This window comes from Notolepis coatsorum, assembly GCF_963971535.1.
Source record: "Notolepis coatsorum genome assembly, chromosome: 7".
NCBI classification, from domain to species: Eukaryota; Metazoa; Chordata; class Actinopteri; order Aulopiformes; family Paralepididae; genus Notolepis; species Notolepis coatsorum.
Window position 1 is genome coordinate 69,725,385 of NC_140171.1, and position 20,504 is coordinate 69,745,888.

Genomic DNA, 20,504 nt, shown 5'->3' on the forward strand with positions numbered 1-20,504 from the left:
CCTCGAGGGTCACCACATTCAATATTCATACATTCAGATGTGTAACCAGAGAGTTGTACATATTGTTGTCTATTTTCAAGATAGCTACTTAACCAGTTCATCGCCACCCCGCTCACACCGTATGTTTGTAATTTAGAAATTAAAATGTGATGATCTATCGTATCAAATGCTTTTTTTAAGTCAATAAACACCCCTATTGTGTAATTCCTCTCATCTACGGTTGTGGTTATTTCTTCATATATATTCATTAAGGCTAAGGTTGTTGATCGATATACCCTGAATTCATACTGACTATCACACAGCAGGTTATTCTTTTCAATAAAACTATCTAAGAATCTTGAATCAAGAATCATGGAAAATTGTGAAAGCAAAGACAATGGTCTGTAGTTGATAAAGATGTGTTTGTCCCCAGATTTAAATAGAGGAATAATGTAGTGAATTAATAGAATTTTCCCACAGGGATGAGGTTTATCTTATCTAAGTGTGCTAGTGTTTAATAGTGTATAGGGACATAGTGTGTAATAGTGTAATATTGTCATAGTGTAGTCATATAATAGTATGTAATAGTGTTATAGTGTAATATTGTGCAAATGTGTAATCATGCAATAGTGTAATAGTGTGTAATACTGCAATAGTTTAATACATTATTTTGTTTTATTTCCTCAAACAGACATGTTCATGTAACTTGCATCAATCCGATCATACTTATTATAATCTATACCCTTAATTTCAGTCACCTTTCAGCCAACTGAGTTGAAGATTTGTAGCTTGGTCGTGAGTTTTTTTTTACCTACCAGATCATCTGTAGCAGGCTAAATGTGAATAAAACACATTGAAAGCCTGGTCAAGAGGCTAAAAGTGAGGTTGGGTTTCTTTTTCAGAAACAAATCGTGCTTTTTTTCTTTGAATGTCAAGGATAAACATAAATTATAAACATCTAAAACCATGAAACTGACAAATACATTTTAACACACTCACCATAGTTAGTGTATAGTATGGCTAACATGTATGAAAGTAGCATAAAGCCGTTATTAGAGTTGTTGATACAATATTATAATTCATAATAATTTTGCAGAAAAAAGCTAAATGCATAGTATTACCGGCGAGGTTGTATGCTCATAGTCCCCAGATGATTGAAAGAAATTCACTTTAAGAACTATTTAACATGAAACATCTTAAAACAAAGATGTATTATAACCATGAAAATAATACAATGTTAGGTTTTACCGTGATTATAGTGTTCACAGATAGGAATGTATCCAGGACACATTCAGTAACATCATTAACCCTGAACAGACTTGTGAAATCAGAGATAGGAATGTATTATTCACATTCAATTATCCAAATGTACTCAGTTTGTGTGAAATTTACTCTGTGAAATGTACTCTGCGAAAGCTCCCTGCACTGTGCAGGGTTTTACATAGGCTACTAACAAAAACAATTCATATTGTTTCAGTGATGGTCTTGTTGTTAGCTACAGGGTCGACATGTCTTATTTCTACATGAAAGATTTACTTCATTCACACAATAAATATGCTATTAGTGTAAAAATAATGTATAATATCTGGACTGATTCACTGTATAGTGAATCCAGGGGTATACTGGATCGATTATATTTTGTTTTTATAATATTTTATAATATCAAAACATGTCTTATGTTCTATAATATGTTCTTATATATCTACAAGTCTTATAGAATGATGTAAAAAGAGTTCTACTAATATATTTCACTTAAAAAACTTGTACAGAAAGATAAATATCCGACCCCCGGAGCCCTGTCGGAGTGTATACAGGTTCTGTACAGTATACCACATACAAATCCCATATGGTCTAGCGGTAAGGATGCCCTGGTTTCAACAGGGAGGCGCGGGTTCGACTCCTGCTATGGGAATAACACCTTTTTCTATACATTAATTTTTATTGTAACTGTTTGTTTGTTTTAGTGCAACACTACTGTCACCAACATCTAAGAAGGATCTGAGGTGCATTTAAGTCCTATTGATAGGTTTTTCCATACCTTTGCAAGGATATGTATGACTGTGCTACATTCATTTATTTAAAATTTTGTGGACTTTATGGTATTTTATGGTTTATTTATGATTTATTGTGATACTTCTTATTGAATTGTTTAAATATGATGTGTTTAACCCAAGGGGGCATTAATGTATTGTAGGACCTTACAAATATGATTTGATCATGATCCTAACAAATGGTATTGTTTACATAACAGTGTTGACATTTCGAAGTTTTAAGGGGATCACATTCACATAGCTGAACTTAAAAAAGTTAGAGAAAAGGTAGAAAGAAGCGCAGTTGTGTATATTATAATTTTTTTTATTAAAGAATATTGCAGATCATGCTGTAACCTTTTTATCAATAATATAAGCGTGCATAACATCAATAATGTGATTAATATCTAAAGTTTCTAAAGACTTATGATTTTTCAGTTTAAAAGCCGTAACATCCACTATTACGGTGTATAAACATAACAGGTGTGCTCTGTTAAAATGACCATTCATATGATCTAAAATAGTAACTAAGCCGTTTTCAGATAGAAGACTTTCATCCTCTGAGAGTGTCTCTATCATATATTGCCAATTATTTAGCAAGCCTTTCTCTCACCAGCTTCAACATATTTTCAAAAAGCCTTAAGCGCAGGCTATTGACATTCCCGGTTACCCATCGATGTACAATTGTCCTGACAGCTCTGCGGCTGTCACTAAGGCTTTAAGAGTAGCTACTTTGATTGGGAAGTGGAGGGTATTTCTTATAGTAGGACACAGTCTCTTAACCATACCCCGGGTCGGGGATGGCAGTGATGATGTTTTGTTGGTTACATCAGCGATAGGTATTTCTTCGGGGTCAGGATGGAATACATCAGATTCTGATGTAAGAGGGGTGTACCAGGGGCTATTAGAAGGGACATCCATACGCCTGACAGGGTTTGGCGGTGATGAATCCGGCGACGAAGTCTCCCAAGGACCCGTGTACCAGGGGCTATTACGAGGAGGGGGATCCATACACCTGACGGGGTTTGACGGTGGTGAATCCGGCGATGAAGTCTCCCAAATCGTTGCAAGAGGGCTGTAACTAGTCCTAGGGGTGTCTAGGAGGCTTTGCAATGAAAAAGTTTTAGTTGAACCATACAGGGGTACGGGTAATGTCTCAACATCGTCAGGCGTGTATAGTGGAGACAGGCTATCTAGTGTATCCAATGCAGAGTTAGCAGGATCAGCCTCATGTGACACATACAAAGCCATGATTGCTATCTAAAAGTACAAAATGCACTGTAAGTCTTTTTAAAGGAGGATTTAGGGTTGACACGCCCCATCCTCCGCCCCCTCGCTTGGTCACTCCCAATCCATCTCCTCTAAATCGTCGGCTGAATGGAGCCTTCTTCTAAAATATGCCAGGTCTGTCCTCACCTTAACCCCTTCTTTAGTAATTATTCCGCAAGTCCAAAGACATTCTAACCAGGCCGGTACCGGTACTGAGAAGAGGATATACTCATGACTTGTATTAAGGAACCTTGAGAAGATGATTAGATTAGTCTCTACACCAAAAGCCAGAGTACTTTTTATAGATATCCGCCCGTAATACACATACCCGTAGTCTATTGAGCTTATTACCAGGGTGAATATATGCCCGTCCTTAAGCGTTCTACCCACTAATCCATCCATAGCCTCATACGAAGCTTTATTTAGTTGCCAAAATTCACTCTCCGATAGGTCTATCTCAGATCTTCTTCCAACACCCTGGAAATTCTCCAAGGAGGTCTTGTAGAACAGAACTCTCTCAAATTTAACATCATAACAGAATCCTAGCACACCACCCCTGAGGGGCCATATCTCGGTGTAAAACACGCTACCAAATTTGGATGGTGCAAGTAACTCGGCCTTAAAATGTGCTACTCGGGCTGACGTGCGTATAGTAGATGTAGCTAGACTGCTCGCCATTTTTCTTTCTAGGGTCTCTCTAAGAGGGAACTCTCTAAATATATAGGTTTTTATCCAACCCTGACGGCCTATATAGCGTCATACAGACCCGTCCGCAGCTTCGCCCCCACCCCCATACAGAAATACATCCACCTAGACATACACACCCACACAATCTTTTTGACAGTCACAGTCCTTGACAGAAACTTTGAAGTATCAACTGTTGTTTAAAGTATCAGGATCGTAGCAGGAAATGGGGAATTTCTTCAGTAGGACTACCAGCTGTATTACGAGCTCTATAAACTATGATATCGCATTGCTTTTAAAACATGCTATAGCTAATAAAGTCAACGATGCCCACTTGTACACTGTAACCGGGAATGTCAATAGCCTGCGCTTAAGGCTTTTTGAAAATATGTTGAAGCTGGTGAGAGAGAAAGGCTTGCTAAATAATTGGCAATATATGATAGAGACACTCTCAGAGGATGAAAGTCTTCTATCTGAAAACGGCTTAGTTACTATTTTAGATCATATGAATGGTCATTTTAACAGAGCACACCTGTTATGTTTATACACCGTAATAGTGGATGTTACGGCTTTTAAACTGAAAAATCATAAGTCTTTAGAAACTTTAGATATTAATCACATTATTGATGTTATGCACGCTTATATTATTGATAAAAAGGTTACAGCATGATCTGCAATATTCTTTAATAAAAATAATTATAATATACACAACTGCGCTTCTTTCTACCTTTTCTCTAACTTTTTTAAGTTCAGCTATGTGAATGTGATCCCCTTAAGCACAGTCATACATATCCTTGCAAAGGTATGGAAAAACCTATCAATAGGACTTAAATGCACCTCAGATCCTTCTTAGATGTTGGTGACAGTAGTGTTGCACTAAAACAAACAAACAGTTACAATAAAACATACCAACACATTTGCTATGTATAGAAAAAGGTGTTATTCCCATAGCAGGAGTCGAACCCGCGCCTCCCTGTTGAAACCAGGGCATCCTTACCGCTAGACCATATGGGATTTGTATGTGGTATACTGTACAGAACCTGTATACACTCCGACAGGGCTCCGGGGGTCGGATATTTATCTTTCTGTACACGTTTTTTAAGTGAAATATATTAGTAGAACTCTTTTTACATCATTCTATAAGACTTGTAGATATATAAGAACATATTATAGAACATAAGACATGTTTTGATATTATAAAATATTATAAAAACAAAATATAATCGATCCAGTATACCCCTGGATTCACTATACAGTGAATCAGTCCAGATATTATACATTATTTTTACACTAATAGCATATTTATTGTGTGAATGAAGTAAATCTTTCATGTAGAAATAAGACATGTCGACCCTGTAGCTAACAACAAGACCATCACTGAAACAATATGAATTGTTTTTGTTAGTAGCCTATGTAAAACCCTGCACAGTGCAGGGAGCTTTCGCAGAGTACATTTCACAGAGTAAATTTCACACAAACTGAGTACATTTGGATAATTGAATGTGAATAATACATTCCTATCTCTGATTTCACAAGTCTGTTCAGGGTTAATGATGTTACTGAATGTGTCCTGGATACATTCCTATCTGTGAACACTATAATCACGGTAAAACCTAACATTGTATTATTTTCATGGTTATAATACATCTTTGTTTTAAGATGTTTCATGTTAAATAGTTCTTAAAGTGAATTTCTTTCAATCATCTGGGGACTATGAGCATACAACCTCGCCGGTAATACTATGCATTTAGCTTTTTTCTGCAAAATTATTATGAATTATAATATTGTATCAACAACTCTAATAACGGCTTTATGCTACTTTCATACATGTTAGCCATACTATACGTGGTTATGAGGAGTATTAGAGTATGAGTGTATGGAATGTTGTGCTGTTTTTGAGCACGTTTTAGTTTTCTCAGAGATGTCTTTGTTGTTTTATTGATATTTGTTGTTTTATTGCTACACGTTAACAATTCTAATGATTTTATGCTACATTCATAAACATTAACCCCTAGCCCCTTAACTCAGATATATATGTTGTGTGAATTAAATGGATGGAATTGAATGTCCATTGTACAAGTGGCCATATAGGTTAGAATAATAGAACGTTTTATTAACCATAGCCTTTGTGAGTAGATTAAGGTTACAGTGGATTTGGGATCTGATCCGTTAATTCTAGTACCTGTTTTAAATTCTGTTCATGCGACCCCTTCCATTGTGTGAATTAAAAATATGCTATGAGTAAAATGTTGTACACTAACTTTCATGTTACAAAGATATAAACCATTTGTATTTGAATGATGACTGTAAATGTGACTATAGTTGAGTTTGCATGTCCCCTAATCTTCACGCCCCCATGCTGTGTTTTAGCACCTAAGAGAGGCCCATGTTCACACCCCCGAACAGAGACACACACCCTTACTGACACACAGACCCACATAGACAGATCTTTTCTGTACTTATATATTCTGTACTTATATATTTTCAACACAACTCTTTAAGCTATCATATATAGTGTAATATATGTGTAATAATTTATTTGAATAATAATACAATATATGTAATACATCCTTTTTAAAGAATCTATTTTAAATAAAAAACACTTCACAGGACCGTATTAACGATATATTCAAACCCTAGACCCTTGCAGGCTAATGAAATGGTGCACTTTGGCACCCAAAGAGCATTAAGGGGATACATTTGTAATTTTCTTTTGCTTAAACACAAGTGTATAAAGATTATGTCTTTATCCAAGAAACTAAAATATAGACATACATACATACATACATACATACATACATACATACATACATACATACATACATACATACATACATACATACATACATACATACATACATACATACATACATACATACATACATACATACATACATACATACATACATACATACATACATACATACTTATTGTGGTTACAAGTTATCACTCTTTTTTTTTCAAACAACATCAACCTATTATTCACTTGCATTTGTATTTTCTTTTATTTAGACTTTTGCTTAAACACACTCTTCCATATGAAACTATAAAATATAGACACATTACATTTGTAATTTTCTGAACACAATTATCTAAAGATTGTGACATTGTATTTTACATTTGGCATTTGGAATACACAAAATGTATTTTATTCTTAATTCTGTAGCTTAGACCACATACACGCATAGCCCCACACACACACACCTTTGGGGGACTGTGAGGTCTACAGAAACGGGAAGTCGCAGGGTCATAAATCTGCTTTTGACAGGAGGTGAATACTCTAGTTTTGAGCCATCCCATTCGCTATCGTTAAACACCCTCCTTCTATGACAGCTACGGGGGCTGTCACTTCAGAGAAGCTGCAGTGTTTTCTGAATGTAATTTCAATCTATTGAGAGGAGACAGCCTACAGTGTGGAGACAAACAGAGCACCAACAGAACACCAACAGCAAACAGACACATTTGAAATGCTTATTCTTAAGATACACTTATTCTGAACACAGATATATTGAACATTTCTGAAGAATAATAGATTGTATTTTACATTTGGCATTTGGAATACACAAAATGTATTTTACATTTGGCATTTGGAATACACAAAATGTATTTTATTCTTAATTCTGTAACTTAATTCTCACACACAGTTTAAATGTTTAATCTGTAAACCTTGGAATACACACATTTATTGTGAAGATACACAAATACATATTGTGAAGATATTGTATTTTTCTGAAAAACCTTGGAATACACAAAAACATATTCTTAAGACTTTGGAATACTTATTGTGAAGATATTGTATTTTTCTTAAGACTTTTGGAATACAGAAATACATATTGTGAAAACCTTGGAATACACACAATCTGAACATTTAAAAAAAAACTTTTGAATCTAAAAAAAAAAAAAAAAAAAAGTAATCTTTTATTTCTGACAATAAAAATTTTTTTTGAAAAAAAATTAAAACTTTTATTTTGAAAAAAATCTGAAAACTCCTCCCCTTCTGTAACCAGATGTCCCTCCCCTTCCGAAACCGGATGTCCCGCCTCCTAAATCCTCGACCAATCAGAGAAGCCCTAGGGGGTCATAAATCATCTCAAAAAGGGGGCGTGGTTACAATCCATCAAACTTTGATATATTCCCTTATAAGGTATGACATACCCATAAGTCCCGCCACCTTAAACCTCTCGACCAATCAGAGGGCTCTAAAAAGGGGCGTGGCTGCAATCAATCAAACTAAAATGGGCGTGTTTTGCATAATTAGACAGGTGGTGAATCCCTAATCTCTCTCTCCTGATGACATCACATGTTTGAGTTCTAGCAGGAGTTATACCTGATGACATCACAGGGTTGAGTTCTAGCAGGCGTTATACCTGATGACATCACAGGTTTGAGTTCTAGCAGCTCCAGGCGTTATACCTGATGACATCACAGGTTGAGTTCTAGCAGCTCCAGGCGTTATACCTGATGACATCACAGGTTGAGTTCTAGCAGGCGTTATACCTGATGACATCACAGGGTTGAGTTCTAGCGGCTCCAGGCGTTATACCTGATGACATCACAGGGTTGAGTTCTAGCAGGCGTTATACCTGATGACATCACAGGGTTGAGTTCTAGCAGGCGTTATACCTGATGACATCACAGGTTTGAGTTCTAGCAGCTCCAGGAGTTATACCTGATGACATCACAGGTTGAGTTCTAGCAGCTCCAGGCGTTATACCTGATGACATCACAGGTTGAGTTCTAGCAGGCGTTATACCTGATGACATCACAGGGTTGAGTTCTAGCGGCTCCAGGCGTTATACCTGATGACATCACAGGGTTGAGTTCTAGCAGGCGTTATACCTGATGACATCACAGGGTTGAGTTCTAGCAGGCGTTATACCTGATGACATCACAGGGTTGAGTTCTAGCAGGCGTTATACCTGATGACATCACAGGTTTGAGTTCTAGCAGCTCCAGGCGTTATACCTGATGACATCACAGGTTGAGTTCTAGCAGCTCCAGGCGTTATACCTGATAACATCACAGGTTGAGTTCTAGCAGGCGTTATACCTGATGACATCACAGGGTTGAGTTCTAGCGGCTCCAGGCGTTATACCTGAAGACATCACAGGGTTGAGTTCTACCTGATGACATCACAGGGTTGAGTTCTAGCAGGCGTTATACCTGATGACATCACAGGGTTGAGTTCTAGCAGGCGTTATACCTGATAACATCACAGGGTTGAGTTCTACCTGATGACATCACAGGGTTGAGTTCTAGCAGGAGTTATACCTGATGACATCACAGGGTTGAGTTCTAGCAGGCGTTATACCTGATGACATCACAGGTTTGAGTTCTAGCAGCTCCAGGCGTTATACCTGATGACATCACAGGTTGAGTTCTAGCAGCTTCAGGCGTTATACCTGATGACATCACAGGTTGAGTTCTAGCAGGCGTTATACCTGATGACATCACAGGGTTGAGTTCTAGCGGCTCCAGGCGTTATACCTGATGACATCACAGGGTTGAGTTCTAGCAGGCGTTATACCTGATGACATCACAGGGTTGAGTTCTAGCAGGCGTTATACCTGATGACATCACAGGGTTGAGTTCTAGCAGGCGTTATACCTGATGACATCACAGGTTTGAGTTCTAGCAGCTCCAGGAGTTATACCTGATGACATCACAGGTTGAGTTCTAGCAGCTCCAGGCGTTATACCTGATGACATCACAGGTTGAGTTCTAGCAGGCGTTATACCTGATGACATCACAGGATTGAGTTCTAGCGGCTCCAGGCGTTATACCTGATGACATCACAGGGTTGAGTTCTAGCAGGCGTTATACCTGATGACATCACAGGGTTGAGTTCTAGCAGGCGTTATACCTGATGACATCACAGGGTTGAGTTCTAGCAGGCGTTATACCTGATGACATCACAGGTTTGAGTTCTAGCAGCTCCAGGCGTTATACCTGATGACATCACAGGTTGAGTTCTAGCAACTCCAGGCGTTATACCTGATAACATCACAGGTTGAGTTCTAGCAGGCGTTATACCTGATGACATCACAGGGTTGAGTTCTAGCGGCTCCAGGCGTTATACCTGAAGACATCACAGGATTGAGTTCTACCTGATGACATCACAGGGTTGAGTTCTAGCAGGCGTTATAACTGATGACATCACAGGGTTTAGTTCTAGCAGGCGTTATACCTGATGACACCACAGAGTGGGGTTCTACCTGATGACATCACAGGGTTGAGTTCTAGCAGGCGTTATACCTGATGACATCACAGGGTTGAGTTCTAGCAGGCGTTATACCTGATGACATCACAGGGTTGAGTTCTAGCGGCTCCAGGCGTTATACCTGATGACATCATAGGGTTAAGTTTTAGCAGGCGTTATACCTGATGACATCACAGGGTTGAGTTCTAGCACTCTTACCTCTTACATTTGATTCTCACCTCTCTGGTTTCCTGCTTTGGGGGAGAGTAGCTGATGTTCACAATTATTGACTGAGCTTCACTACACATATTAAAATTCTCAATTTGGGTGGTGCTTAATTTAAGTGAAGATGATTATAAACAGAATTCATACCAACTAACACATTCTAGGAGGGTACTCGGGCCAGGGTCTTGGGCCCTCTGAAGCTCCTGCTTCTCAATGAAACCCATAACTACAAATCAAGACTATAGGCTAACATTCTCCTATACAGTATGCACTCAAACACATTTAAACTGCAAATTAGACTGCCATGTCTTATAAATAGTTAAAGTATTTGCCATGCATTATGTGTTGGATATGTGCTTCCTCATCCTTCTCATCTTCCAATATTCGGCACATGTGAAAATATTGACAAATTAGAGTAGACCATTCGTGTAAAGTGATGGGAGCCTATGAGGCTATTTTGTTTCTTTGATTGAATGAATGAATGAATGAATGAATGAACATTTTATTTAACAGATTGCAGAATGGGTACAATACAGTACGGCTCAATACACACAATTGTTATGGGGATGCAGACCAGAGAAAGACGTTTGTCTTGTTTACATCAGGGTCCCCCATTTTCAATTCATAGTGATTGGCTTTGATGCAGAGAGAGAGCGATAGATGGTATTGGTATAATGAAATTGCTTCCTACAGGCCTACAACTCTCATTGCTCATGGAATTTATCAATGACCACCACCACACCGATGCATCGATATGGACGCCCCGTGGTCCTTTTAAGACGTTTTGACTGCACGTGCTCGCCTTATATGGGAGCAGCAATAAACACAACCTGGCTTCCTCTCTCTGACCGATAGTTACCTCTCCTCTCCTCCTCTCCTCCTCTCGCTCCGCACTGGGCAGCGCTATAAAAGCTTGGTGGAGAAAAGAAAAGCAGTTCTGTGACAACTAAGAGACAGAACAGCCGATGACAATAATAACGGTACAGGAGAAATAAGAAAAGGAAAGTAGTTTTTACCTTGAAGGAGGATTACTATTTATGAGAGAAGGAGTAAGGAGTGTTGGGTATTCGCAGCGTTCGGGATAAAGGTTGGTGAGTTTGGAGTTTCCAGAGTTTTTGGATGAGTTTCTTTGTTAGCTGGTGGGGAGATGACGTGCGTTTCATCATCATGGTAGCCCAATTAAAACATTTTTATTTGAACACCCGTAGTCTACCTGATATATGTACATGCAGCCAGACAGTATTTCAGTAGTATGCTATTTTTCATTCAGTTCATGCGCTTTTTACAACCTACAATTATTAACACCTGCGTTCTCTTGTTTTACAATGGCAACGTGTAATGATCGCATTTTATATTTTCAACGAGTTACTGATGATTCAGTGGAGTGTCTGTGTGTTTCTGTCAGTATGCCGTGCTATGGATGGATTGGCATCATCGCATCTGTTGTCGCTCATCGTAGAGCGAAGCTGCGCTGAATGACCGAGAGTAACCCCAGTTCACTTGAAAACAATGAACGTAGACGAGTTATTATTTTTCGATCACTGTCTATATCACACTGACATCATTGGAAATAAATGGTAGTGCATGTGTTAAAACGTCTGTGATAAATACATAGATATTTGTACTACTGTCAAGTGAATTGTCCGCGTCCGTCTTTCGACGATTTTGTATAATTGTGGTTTGAATGCTATGCATTATGCAAATGCAATGACTGTTTGGACTGATGTGTGGCTTGGCAATGATGCTGACATGTCGACAAATCGTATTTGCTCGAAGTTTTCATTCATGCGTTGAATAAGTAATTGTTTATTAATAATAATAATAAGAACATGTTTTTATGCGCTATCAACGCACCATCGCTCTGGCAGTGCAATTGTTATTGGACGTATGTTCCACCTCTGAATGACCCGTGAAGTAATTTGACAAACAATGGGCGAGAAAGAAAGACTTTAGTGAGCGGGCAGCACTGCTTTATCATTAAATGTGGCACGTGAGCGAGAGCGGAGGATAAACAATTGTAGTACTGATGCAGAACACTAGAGGCGCGCTGGCTTTGCACCATTTACCATCAGCAGTGTTGATTGATTGATTGATTGATTGATTGATTGATTGATTGATTGATTGATTGATTGAAAACTGTATTAACAGATTGCAGAATGGGTACAGTACAGTACAGCTCAATACATACAAGGGGATGCAGACCAGAGAAAGACTTTCGTCTTGTTTACATCAGGGTCCCCCATTTTCAATTCATCATAACATATATGACACACACGACATACAGATAGACAGTGTTCCGTATAGACGCTGTTGTTGTGTCAGTCAATTTACATCTTGATTCATCTCGTAGTTTCTCAAGATGTAGAATTGTAATTAGGAAAACATGGTTGTCAGAATGAACACGAGCCTCGTCTTGTGTTTGTTTAGCGTGATGCTATATTAGTGGCCCATTCAGTTTGTGTCAAATGCAAGATCTCACTGAAGGTGTAAAACATAGCCTGCCCTCACATCTGAATAATATGGAATATGCATAGACGGATAGAGGGCTATTGTTGCTTGTGTTTTCCCTCGACATAGACATATGATTTAATGAATATGCTACAGTAAATGAAATAGACCCATTATGTTGATTTTATTACTAGTGTGTATTGTGTGTGTGTGTGAGCAGGGGTGTAGCTCCAGATTCTGGGCCCCATGAAAGAATGTATTTGTAGGCCCTCAGTGAATGTGAGCCCGCGCAAGCGGAATTTTTTTGGGAAATTTTTTTATTGATGAAAACGCATAATATGGTTTTTACCTATACATTCGGATCAGCAGTTCAGCACCTGCACTGTTGGTGGGTGAGCCTAGTAAAGGATGTCGCACTGCGTTCATCTTCAATGAATGGACCAATACAATAGTCTACCAAAGCCCCCCCTCTCTCTCTATATATCTCACACACACACACACACACACACACACACACACACACACACACACACACACACACACACACACACACACACACACTTCAGAAACAAACATAGTATCAATGAGAGCATCAATAATACACCTGAGTGAAGTCTAGTAAAAGAAAAAATTTTGCCCCCCCCCCCAGTGCTGGGCCCTTGGAATCATCCTAAGCTACCCCCCCCCAGCTACGCCCCTGTGTGTGAGTGTGCGAGAGAGAGAGAGAGAGAGAGAGAGAGAGAGAGAGAGAGAGAGAGAGAGAGAGAGAGAGAGAGAGAGAGAGAGAGAGAGAGAGAGAGAGAGAGAGAGAGAGAGAGAGAGAGATAGCTGTTGATTCTGAGGGCATGATCTAAATACAAAAACGTGTGACTGAAGGTAGCCGCTGACCGAGGTGGTTCTCAAAGTGGGTTCTAGGGACCAGAAGGGTCCACAAGGGGTTCCAGGAGGTTAGCTGCTGCTTTGCAATATTTTACATGAAATACCAAGCTCTATTCTTCAGACAGGCTGGGTGACAAGCAATTTGTGAACAATTATACACATCAGTCAGCAAGCATGTATTTTACAATGTGTTGCACATGAGATGGTCAGTGAGTAACTCCACTGAATTGATTGATTGTGTCTCAATAAAGTATGCATCTGGCTTTCATGCTCGGTGATGATACTCTGTATCGACTACTATGTGCGATTTTATTGCAGAGCCAAATGTTTGTCTTTCAATTACTCTACACCATGTATTTTACAAATATTATACATTAAAGGGTCGGTTATGAACTGAGCTATAGGACCACTGGATTAATTGATTGGATGATCAGAAATTCAGAACGTGTTTCACAGAGTGGGTGATGTGACACCTGTGTGCCATAAAGAACATGTGGAAAGTAAAGAGAAGGACAGCAGGAGGTCCAGTGATCAGTTCTGTGCACCTGGTGAATGCGCTGCACTGGATCAGGATAGAGAGTATGTTACATCAATTTGTGCCAAATCAGACAAAATTGATGGCAGGCTGTAATGTGTTAATGTTAGTTGTTTGTAGATCCAAAAGTCCTTGTGTGTTTTTTGTGTAATACTGACAACCATGTCACAATATTTAATAAGACACCCCCAGGTTGGACAAATATGATGCAATGTAATGTGCTTTAAAGTTTATTCTACCACAGTAGCCACCCTCTATTCTACCACAGTGTAGCCACCCTCTATTCTACCACACCACAGTGTAGCCACCCTCTATTCTACCACACCACAGTGTAGCCACCCTCGATTCTACCACAGTGTAGCCACCCTCTATTCTACCACAGTGTAGCCAGGCTCTAGTCTACCACAGTGTAGCCACCCTCTATTCTACCACAGTGTAGCCAGGCTCTATTCTACCACAGTGTAGCCAGGCTCTAGTCTACCACAGTGTAGCCACCCTCTATTCTACCACAGTGTAGCCAGGCTCTATTCTACCACAGTGTAGCCAGGCTCTAGTCTACCACAGTGTAGCCACCCTCTATTCTACCACAGTGTAGCCAGGCTCTATTCTACCACAGTGTAGCCAGGCTCTAGTCTACCACAGTGTAGCCACCCTCTATTCTACCACAGTGTAGCCAGGCTCTATTCTACCACAGTGTAGCCACACTCTATTCTACCACAGTGTAGCCACCCTCTATTCTACCACAGTGTAGCCACCCTCTATTCTACCACAGTGTAGCCACCCTCTATTCTACCACAGTGTAGCCAGGCTCTATTCTACCACAGTGTAGCCACCCTCAATTCTACCACAGTGTAGCCAGGCTCTATTCTACCACAGTGTAGCCACCCTCTATTCTACCACAGTGTAGCCACCCTCTATTCTACCACAGTGTAGCCACCCTCAATTCTACCACAGTGTAGCCACCCTCGATTCTACCACAGTGTAGTCAGGCTCTATTCTACCACAGTGTAGCCACCCTATATTCTACCACAGTGTAGCCAGGCTCTAGTCTACCACAGTGTAGCCACCCTCTATTCTACCACAGTGTAGCCACCCTCTATTCTACCACAGTGTAGCCAGGCTCTATTCTACCACAGTGTAGCCACCCTCTATTCTACCACAGTGTAGCCACCCTCTATTCTACCACAGTGTAGCCACCCTCTATTCTACCACAGTGTAGCCACCCTCTAGTCTACCACAGTGTAGCCACCCTCTATTCTACCACAGTGTAGCCACCCTCTATTCTACCACAGTGTAGCCAGGCTCTATTCTACCACAGTGTAGCCACCCTCTATTCTACCACAGTGTAGCCACCCTCTATTTTACCACAGTGTAGCCACCCTCTATTCTACCACAGTGTAGCCAGGCTCTATTCTACCACAGTGTAGCCACCCTCTATTCTACCACAGTGTAGCCACCCTCTATTCTACCACAGTGTAGCCACACTCTATTCTACCACAGTGTAGCCAGGCTCTATTCTACCACAGTGTAGCCACACTCTATTCTACCACAGTGTAGCCACCCTCTATTCTACCACAGTGTAGCCACCCTCTATTCTACCACAGTGTAGCCAGGCTCTATTCTACCACAGTGTAGCCACCCTCTATTCTACCACAGTGTAGCCACACTCTATTCTACCACAGTGTAGCCACCCTCTATTCTACCACAGTGTAGCCAGGCTCTATTCTACCACAGTGTAGCCACCCTCTATTCTACCACAGTGTAGCCACCCTCTATTCTACCATAGTGTAGCCACCCTCAATTCTACCACAGTGTAGCCACCCTCTATTCTACCATAGTGTAGCCACCCTCTATTCTACCACAGTGTAGCCACCCTCTATTCTACCACAGTGTAGCCACCCTCTATTCTACCACAGTGTAGCCACACTCTATTCTACCACAGTGTAGCCACCCTCTATTCTACCACAGTGTAGCCAGGCTCTATTCTACCACAGTGTAGCCAGGCTTTATTCTACCACAGTGTAGCCACCCTCTATTCTACCACAGTGTAGCCACCCTCTATTCTACCACAGTGTAGCCACACTCTATTCTACCACAGTGTAGCCACCCTCTATTCTACCACAGTGTAGTCAGGCTTTATTCTACCACAGTGTAGCCAGGCTCTATTCTACCACAGTGTAGCCAGGCTCTATTCTACCACAGTGTAGCCACCCTCTATTCTACCACAGTGTAGCCACCCTCTATTCTACCACAGTGTAGCCACCCTCTATTCTACCACAGTGTAGCCAGGCTCTATTCTACCACAGTGTAGCCACACTCTATTCTACCACAGTGTAGCCAGGCTTTATTCTACCACAGTGTAGCCACCCTAGTCTATACCACAGTGTAGCCACCCTCTATTCTACCACAGTGTAGCCAGGCTTTATTCTACCACAGTGTAGCCACACTCTATTCTACCACAGTGTAGCCAGGCTTTATTCTACCACAGTGTAGCCACCCTCTATACCACAGTGTAGCCACCCTCTATTCTACCACAGTGTAGCCACCCTCTATACCACAGTGTAGCCACACTCTATTCTACCACAGTGTAGCCAGGCTTTATTCTACCACAGTGTAGCCACCCTCTATTATACCACTGAGCTGAAGAATCCAAACCCTGTGGGACCTCCTCCTCTGTTTTATCCGGTCTAATTAGAGGACATCCACCAGGGATAAACAGGATACCTTTATTCAAGCCACTGGGGGATGGTCGATTTGAGAGCTTATTCTGATGGCATTTCTGGGGTATTAGATCATGTACAGTGGAAAGAGACAGAGAAAATCGAAGAGAGATACTTGTACATTCCAGCGTTATGGATGTTACATTCAGAGAGAACATTGGAAACTTAACTTAACATTGACAAGGCATCGATTTGAATTGGAAGTATAATTTACACATTTTAGTTACACTTATTGAGATAAAGATGAGCCTACAGTAAGAAATGTTTTGACCTTTTGGATTTTGAGATAGGTGACAAAATACACAGCGTTATGGATGTTACGGAAATTGACAAGCTTTTCGGACTCACTGAACACATGATGAAAACTCTGTGAATATCTTTTTCAAAGAATAACATGTTTACTATCACTTTGTAGGGAAGGGTTTGAGGTACCCAAAAAGCACATTCAGGAAAACCTGACATTTCCTCTCAAGGAATGAATCACAAAAAAGTGCCGTTATGGATGTTACATTTTTGCGTTATGGATGTTACACGTCTGAAATAGACAAAAAACACTATAAAAAATAGGGCTTTACCCACATGTGTTTGACTTCGGTGGACCATTTTGAGGGTCAAACCAGTCTGGATTCATGTTGTAGTCTGAAAAAATGCCAGGAAATGCTTCTTCTTCTTCTTATTTGAATTTCCGGCAGAGTAGACGCATCGTGGCGTATTACTGCCCTCCGCAATTATTTTTATGGGCTCTTCTTCTTCTCCTTCTTCTCCTTCTTCACCTTCTTTTTCTTCTTCTACTGGACCCCGTCATCAACTACATTGTCCATTGGAGTGCAGCTACTGCTGCTACTTCCTGCCTGAGCCCCCCTCCGCGGGACCCTCCTTGCCCCCTGCTATCTTATCCTGGGCTGCTTTGTCCCTCGCAGCCTTGTCCCTCGCAGCCCCCTCAGCCAATTCTTTACACACCTCCTTCCAGTCCAGACCTTCCAATCCCAGATGTTGAACCGCTATCCTAACAATCATCTTCACCATCTCTGTTCTACCCGTAACCTCTGCCATACCAGTAACTACCCCTGCCACGAAGGCCACAATACCTAATTTCTCCTCCCTTCCCCTCTCTCTTTCCACCTGCTCTACCCTCACTGCCAAATGCCCTCCTTCAACCCCCTGCACCCTTTCTTGGCTACCCTGTCCTGCCCTGCTAACCGCCCCAGCATACGTCAACTTACCCTCCCTTCTCTCTCTCCGATCCGCGACCTCCTTCATCATCACCTCGCACCCCCGAAACGCTACACTATGCTCCCCACCACAACTACAGCACTTCGGCTTCACTCCATCTCCACATTTCCCATATTCATGTTCCCCGCCACACCTAGCGCACCTCATCCCCTTCATACACGTGGTAGCTATATGGCCAAACCCCTGGCACCTATAGCACCTAAGAGGATTATGAACAAATTCCCTAACCCTATACATCCTACGCCCTACTAACACCTCCCTAGGAACAACCCCACCCTCAAACGTAATCACTACCGTCCCCGTCACTGCCCTCTCCGCTCCCCTCTTCATCCTTGCTGCACTCTTAACTATGCCATTACGCCCGTCCTCCTTTAGCTCTTCCACCAGCTGCTCTACTGTAACCTCGACCGGTACCCCAACTATCACCCCCTTACATCCCCCCCCCCTCTTCTCCCCTACTCTCGCCACCTTACTTATACCCACCCCCCCAATGCATCTTCCTAGCCACCTCCACCTGCCCCTCACTACCACACCCTACGGCCAGATTCCCATCCCACAAAACGTTCACGTACTTTACCTCTCCTAATCGCTCGGCAATGAGTTTGGGCCACTCGAGCCTACCTACTTTCCTCTCATCCCTCTCCCCCTCAAGCCTGACCACTATATGGATCACTTCCGCTTTTGCCACATCTTTTCCTGCACCCTCGTCTCCCGGCCCACTTGAGCTATCGTCCCCCCCTTTCTTCCTCTTCCCCCCTTCTCCCCCCCTCTCCTCCCCCCTACTCTCACTATCCCCATCGCTGTCGTTCCTCTCCGTCCGCTTCTTCCTCTTCTTCCTCACCGTATCCCACCCCTCCTCCTCCCTCTCTTCTTTCTCCCTCTCCTCCCCACTGTACTCCGACTGATCGCGAATATCGGTCGTTAGCTCCATTTGCCGTTCTTCCTCTTCCTTCTTCTTCTTCTTTACACCATCCGACTAGAGAATTGTTGAATATATATAGAACACAAATGTTCTAGAATGTTCGACTGTGACATCACAACTGTTCTAGAATGTTCTATTATGACATCATACTGTGACATCACAAAAATCACAAACGTTCTTTTTTTTGTCTTAAATAGTTTCAAAATATCAGTCACTTCTGAAAATAAATTACAAAAAGTTTTTGGAAATAGCTCTTTATTTGATTAACATAAAAAAGTGTTTTCTATACAGAGAACAGCAATATTAATATCGGTTAAATCAGAAAATGAGAGAGAGGGGATGACATGCAACAAAGGGCATGATGGGGATTTGACAACATTGTGAATACTGTACATCTTATGAACCGCCACTAGGATGACTCGATGCTAAGAATTTCCCATATATCATCACACTTGGCAGTGGACTCACAATGCTTCTTGTGGATTTGTCTCCCTTCAATGACATTATCACTACCTGAAGGAATAGAGGAGTTGGGTAAATCTAGTATTTCACAAAAAGGTATTGACCACATGTCCTCGGACTATTGAACTCACAAACCACAAATGCATTGGCAAATGGCATGACATTTTCTTTTGCATTTCAGGGTGATCCTTTTAAATATATATATTTTTAATCTTTCAGTGGATACCTGGCTGTATATTAAGAGGGGTCGGTTTGTTCAAATTAACTGTGGTTCATGGTTTGGAGCCAAAGCATTATTCTATCTCAAAATGTCCCTTAAATAACATGTAATTTGTGTCAATAAAGGGGATGCCCCCCTCCTCCCCTCCCGACAGATAGACACACCCACCCCCCCACCAGATACCCCCCCCCCCCCACCCATTGAACCGTCTTTGACCTTTGAACAGATGATGAGTCCCAGACATTCAATGGACTTGAACACGTAAGCTGAATACTGTCCCTTTGTTGCTGTCGTCTGATGACCCTGGTTGTGTTTTTACTTGGTCTCCAGTTGAGAGATGAACCATAGCCTTACGTTTGATAAGTGGATTTGTGCTCTTCGTTTTTTTTGTTTTATTTACTATTTTATTTTTGTGGCAGTCTTTGACTCTATGGGTGCTTTTTGGTTGCTGTAGCCTACATATTTTGGAGTAGGGCCGTAAAGTTATTTAAGGGTAATTGTATTTATTTATTTATTTTTCATTTGAAGTGCCTCTTGTTTATTGTACTGGACTGTAGACATTTTGGTGAATCTAAGGTCTTGACGTTCCTTTCTGTCCTCAGTGTTTTGGTGAATCTAAGGTTTTAACGTTCCTTTCTGTCCTCAGTGTTTTGGTGAATCTATGGTCTTGACGTTCCTTTCTGTCCTCAGCAGTTTGGA

The 20,504-nt window shown here is 41.1% G+C and overlaps 1 protein-coding gene across 2 annotated transcripts in view; it reads left to right on the plus strand.

The window, feature by feature from the left end:
• Positions 1 to 11,332: 11,332 nt before the first annotated feature.
• LOC311232328 (phospholipid-transporting ATPase ABCA1-like) overlaps positions 11,333 to 20,504 on the plus strand; it is an 82,134-nt gene continuing 72,962 nt past the window's right edge. The window contains exon 1 of one of the 2 annotated variants that reach the window (XM_084319083.1): positions 11,333 to 11,473. The gene's annotated coding sequence lies outside the window, so the exon portion shown is untranslated. Of the gene's footprint in view, positions 11,478 to 20,504 lie in introns of both variants that reach the window. The other variant, XM_084319084.1, reaches the window with a different exon arrangement.